Source organism: Bacillus rossius, chromosome 3 (genome assembly GCF_032445375.1).
Source record: "Bacillus rossius redtenbacheri isolate Brsri chromosome 3, Brsri_v3, whole genome shotgun sequence".
In the NCBI taxonomy this organism is placed as follows: Eukaryota; Metazoa; Arthropoda; class Insecta; order Phasmatodea; family Bacillidae; genus Bacillus; species Bacillus rossius.
The window spans coordinates 80,973,013-80,978,657 of NC_086332.1; positions in this window are offsets into that span (position 1 = coordinate 80,973,013).

The following is a 5,645-nucleotide window of genomic DNA, read 5'->3' on the forward strand; positions in this document are numbered from 1 at the left end:
CGGTTGTGTGAACATGACCCTCTCCATCAGGGATCATGTCAGCCACACAGCTGCCTTAGTCGTAGAGGGGCTACGGGAGACTCTAATCCTGGGACTACCTTGGCTAGCACAGGAGGATGCCACTGTGGATGTCAGGGAGGGAAACTGCACGTTGACCATCATGAGCGGCGTACGGTTTACAGCTTGCGCTATCGGCCACCCGCCTAACAGGGAACTCCTATCATGCTCGCGGACCTGAGAAATGGTGTACCAACTGCCCATGTAGTGCTCATAAATAGCGTCCTATCCCAACATCCTCAGGTTTTTGCAGCCACTGACATGCTCCGCCATACCACAACCACAGAACACGCCATCCCCACCCGAACTCACCAACCCCATTTCGTGAAGCCATACGGGTTCGGACCAACTGATAGACGACATCATCATTTGGTCACGGTCATGGGAGGACCACGCCTGGCACCTCGGCCTGGTCCTTGAGCGGCTGGCCAGACACGGCCTCACGTGCACCCCACAGATATGCCACGTGGGTGCGGCCGAACTGGAGTACTTGGGGCACATAGTAGACGCCGAGGTTTGCCGGCCCCTGCCAAAGCACCTGGACCTGATAGAGTCGAAACCCGCCCCACGAACCTGCAAGCAGCTGCAGAAGTTTATGGGCCTACTCAACTGGCTGCCCTCATTCATTCCTCATTTCGCCAGTATCACAGCCCCGATGACGGACTTGATGTCACCCAAGCTCAGGTTTCAGTGGACCAGCGGGGCGGATGCTGAACTGGCCGCGGTAAAGCGGTAGTTCCGCGAGTACTACCAGCTCACCTGTCTGCAGTCTGACCTACCCCTGTACCTTCAGACGGACGCCAGTCAGGAGGGGATGGGGACCATCCTGTACCAGGTGGGGGACAAAGGCGGGCGCCGAGTGGTGGAGTATAAGTTCGGCCATCCCGAACGGCGGTACCATGTGAATGAGCAGGAGTGCATTTCCGTCATTTGGGCTATGTGCAGCTACCGCCACCACCAGGAGGGCCGCTGGTTCACGCTGTGGACGGACAGCCAGTGTCTCCGCAAGCTGGACTCCGCTCAGGGCCGCAAGTCAAAGTTCACGAGGTGGGTGCTGATGCTCCAGAACTTTGACTTCGCGGTCGAGCACGTCCCTGGACGGGACAACCAGTTCGCCGACGAACTGTCGCGCCATCCCGACCCGCACATCACCTTTAAGGACGACCAGGATTGGGAAGGGCTGTTGCCACCAGAGAGAGTCGTGCCCCCAGTCACTCCGGGGGAGGCTCCCGCAACCTTGTTTCACATCCCAAGGGCCCCCGACCATCCCGCTGCCTTGCCTGTGGGGACCCTGAGCGACTTAGTAGAGTTCGTGATACATGCCCAGCAGACAGACGACTCCACACAGGCCGAGGTGCGGTCATGTTGGGAGCAGGCTCACCCCTACCACAGGTGCATAGATGGGGTGCTGGAGACCCGGGTACCCGGGGACATGGACGCCTGGCGCCTCCATGTGCCGCTCGGTGCCCGTGAGCAGGTCATGGGCTTCCACCACTCGCACGAACTGGCGGGCCACCCGGGCGCACATCAAACACAACTAGACATCTGTAAGACCTTCCATTGGCCGAGGGTGATGCAGGACGTGCGGGACCTGGTTTGGCGGTGCCAGCAGTGCCAGCAGAGGAAGACGAGGCGGTCTGACGGAGTGGAGCAGCAGCGTCCCCGCCGGCCCCGCGACCCATTTTACACCCTGGCCCTTGACATAATGGGGCCCTACCCGCGGACCACTCGGTGGGTCGAGGCGTTCCCGGTGTCCAACGTGTGCACCGGGACCATAGCCACCCTACTGGACCATGAAATAATCCGGCGGTATGGTTTCGCGCGCGTGCTGTTGGCGGACAATGGCTGTCAGTTCAGCGGGAGGTGCTGGCGAGCTGACTGTCGCCGATGGGGCCTCGACCACCACACCACTCCCATCTACCATCCCCAGGCCAACCCCACTGTAAGGAGAAACCAGGAGGTCAAGGCACAGCTGCGGCTAAGGTTGGGGGACGACCACTCCAAGTGGGACGTCCAACTGCCAAAGCTGCTCTATTGTCTCCGGCGCCGCACCAACGCCGTCACCGGTCATTCCCCTGCCGAGCTCCTGTACGGGAAAAACTTGGCGTTGCCCGGGGAGAGCAGGGTGGCCGACGTCGCCATGGGCACGGTGATGTGCCCCAATCGTGAGGAGGGGAGGGAGCACGCCAGACAACAACAGGCCCAATTCCTGGCGGTCCACATGCCCCTGAGTAGCCACTCCCCACCTCCGATCCAGCCAGGTCAGCTGGTATATGTCAGGCAGCACCATTTGTCATTCGGGGCACGAAACTATTGTGCGGGGCTAGCGCCCAATTGGTCGGAGCCGCGGGAGGTCCTGTGGAGGACGAGCCCCTCATCCTATGCGGTCCGGATGCCAAGGGGGCGACCCGCCAAAGTACATCGGGACAACCTGCGCTTAGTCGCCCACAGAGTCAGAGTTGACCCCACTGCCCCCTCTTCCCCACCCCCCACACTCCAGGATGCCACAGTGACACCGCGGGAAGGAGCAGGACCCGAAATCGCCACCCGGGGGGACACGCGCATGGGCGACCCAGACAGGGGTAACCACAACCAGGCACCCGAGTGCACCGAACCCGACTTCCGGGACAGTTACGGTTACAGTTCAGCATGTCCCCGCGGAGGTAGAGAGTCCGTTAGTCTGGTTCCCTGACGAGGAGAGGGGAGAGGTTTCTGAGGAAGAGGACGACGAGCCGCTGTGGCCTCTGGACCTGAGCCTGGTGGACGCCACGTTCCGGATGTCCGTGGATGAGCCCGAGGACGAGGAGGAGGAACCAGACAGAAGGGGTAGACACCCCATACGCAGACATCGGGCCCCGGTCAGGATGTGCTATGTGGATGACAGTGAGCCGGTAGAGTTCACCCCTGTCCCCGCAGTGGAGACCAGTTTCCCGACCACCCAACCGGACACGAGTGAGCCTACCACAATTTGCCCAGTGGAGACACACACCAACACAGTTCCCACCACACGACCACAGAGGGCCCGTCGACCCCCGGCCTACCTGGTGGAGTACGAGTGGTCCAGGTCCCCATCGAGCTACTCCACCCGGGCGCTGCCTGTAGAGGACATTCCAGGGGCGCCAACACACGTTGCCAGACTCATATCATCCCACCCATCCACATCGTCTATTACACCACCACGCCACACCCCGACCCCACTGACCCCTCCACCCACATGTCACCAGGTTGTGCTAGGGGAGGCGCACGTCGCCGCCCATTCTCAGGGGGACAGCAGACACGGGTCAGGGCATACCCCCTTGTCATTCATCGAGTGGGAGAGGCATTCCGGGCAGAATCATTACCTCACAACACACCACTACTCCACCTCTTAGTGTAGGGCTCGCAGTGCGGCGGACGACAGTGAAGTTCTCAGCGTGTGAAGCGAGGCGTTGATGCACATAGCGGTCTCAGAGAAGGGGGGCATTTGACGCCGACCGCCAATGCTCCTCTATGTCGCATAGACCGCTATGCCTCATCAACGTCTCGCAAAGGCATGTGCACGAAACGCGCTCGTGCACGCACCAAAGTGTAGAGCATGCAAGAGGTGAACGCCAGGCAACAAGTGCTACATCGGCGGAAGGATCCGGCCAGGTGTGGCATATCCCTCCGCCGAACTACAACAAATGTAATATATGTATTTTTTTCCACAGGATTTTATTAGACATTATTTTCATCAATTAATATTTTAATTCTTTCAAAATTATGTTTCACTGTGCGCCTTGTCCCGAACCTGGCCTGTTCAGTTTTCTGCGAAAATCACACGTTTCCGTGGGAGGGCCAGCGGAGGAGGGGGGCAGTATCCTTCCGGAGCTCAGAGGGGCCGGCAGCCTCCACGCAACACGGGACCAGCAATTTGTTTTTTCACCAATATGTAGTTTCAATAGGTATCATCTTCGCAATCCTTTTCGTACAGTTCCGTGGTCGGCCTCGACCTACCATGTGGTATTTCACTTAATTAATTCAGTGCTCAGAGATGAGCGTTCAGCATTTTACGTAAGTACTGTGGGTGATCTACGAGAAGTTACGTCGGCGCTTCGCGCAATAACCTAGCCAACCGGCTAACTAGTTTTCAGCCCGCACGGGGCAGCCAGTAGGTAACACGTGCAACCAAACTTACTAACGAGTCAATATCTGGGACAAGTCTAAGAGTCAGGTAGAGTCGCCGGAGTTACAGGCCTACATGCTATTAGCCCAGTGTAATACGTAACGTGTAACTGTGATGTGTTTTATTAGTCAGGGTATAGTATGTCATGTTAGGGTTTATTCTGTAACCGTCGCATCGTGTGCAAGTGTATGATCTTCCCATGCAACAAAATCGTGTGCTGCCACTGAGAAAGTGGCCGCGCGTGTGACGATTCAATTCGGGAAAACCGTTACATTCAGGGCGGGCAGCACTATGTATAGGGCTGTGCCGTAATAAATTCACCAGACATCAATCAGGAATTTCGTGTTCTCTTTCAGGCGTCCCGAGTGGCCATAACAGCTCGGGGGGCCCTGCTGCATTGTACCGCTACCTCTAGCCACAAGGCCGAACCTACCTTGAGATCCCGAACAATATTAAAATCACGTAAAAATCATTAGAGGTAGTGGGTGGGGGGGTTGGGGGGGCGCGTCAAATGGGTTATTTCTGAAACTGAATATTCTGAAGCCATATGAATATTTATTTATAACCACCACTATTTGGTTTATTGTAGCTAAGTATTCCTGTATCACTATAAAGGTTTTATTACAATCTATAGGCTAGTGTGTGTTCTTATTAGTGTTTATTATTGCAATTGCAGTACCGTACCAGTGTGTTATGTGGCAGAAGTGTGTACATATATGTTAGATTATAGTCCAGTAAACTTCCCTGCCCACAACAACACTACTACACCTGTAATAGTACCGAGAGACGGATACAAACATAGGCTAATTGGTTACCACATATCTTCAGTTACAGTGTTAAAATGTAATAATGAGCCATATAAGAAATGGTTAAAAAAATATTTTTAATGTATCGGGATTTCAACCCATGTGTTGTCAATTAAAAGTTAAGCACAATAACAATACTAAATATACCAATATGTTATGATGGTAAAATAATGGGTTATTAAATTTGTAATCTCAAAATTATAATGTATTTATTAAGTTGCTACTATTTCTTTGTATGACTATTAATTTTAGAACAGTTTTACTATCACAGAGATTTATTTGGCACACCGACACGCTTGATATGTTCCCCGGTGTTCATGTTAGACAATTTAAAATAAGTTATTACCGGCACACGCAAATGACTTCGGCACAAATGCGCCTAAAAAGAAATATAACTTCAAAAAACGTCTTTGAGCAGTTACCAACATCGTAATTAATTGTTCTGACCATACATTGCATGAACTTTTCCAACAATAATAAATAATTATAACTGCTTAAAACTAGGGGGCTAAAAGTACATTAAAAATTCCAATATACCCTTATCGTAAATGCGTTAATGCGGTAGGATCAGGCGCTGTCGCTAGAATGTGCTACGTAACGTGTCTCCCGCTTTATCGACGAGTTTTCAATATTGTCCT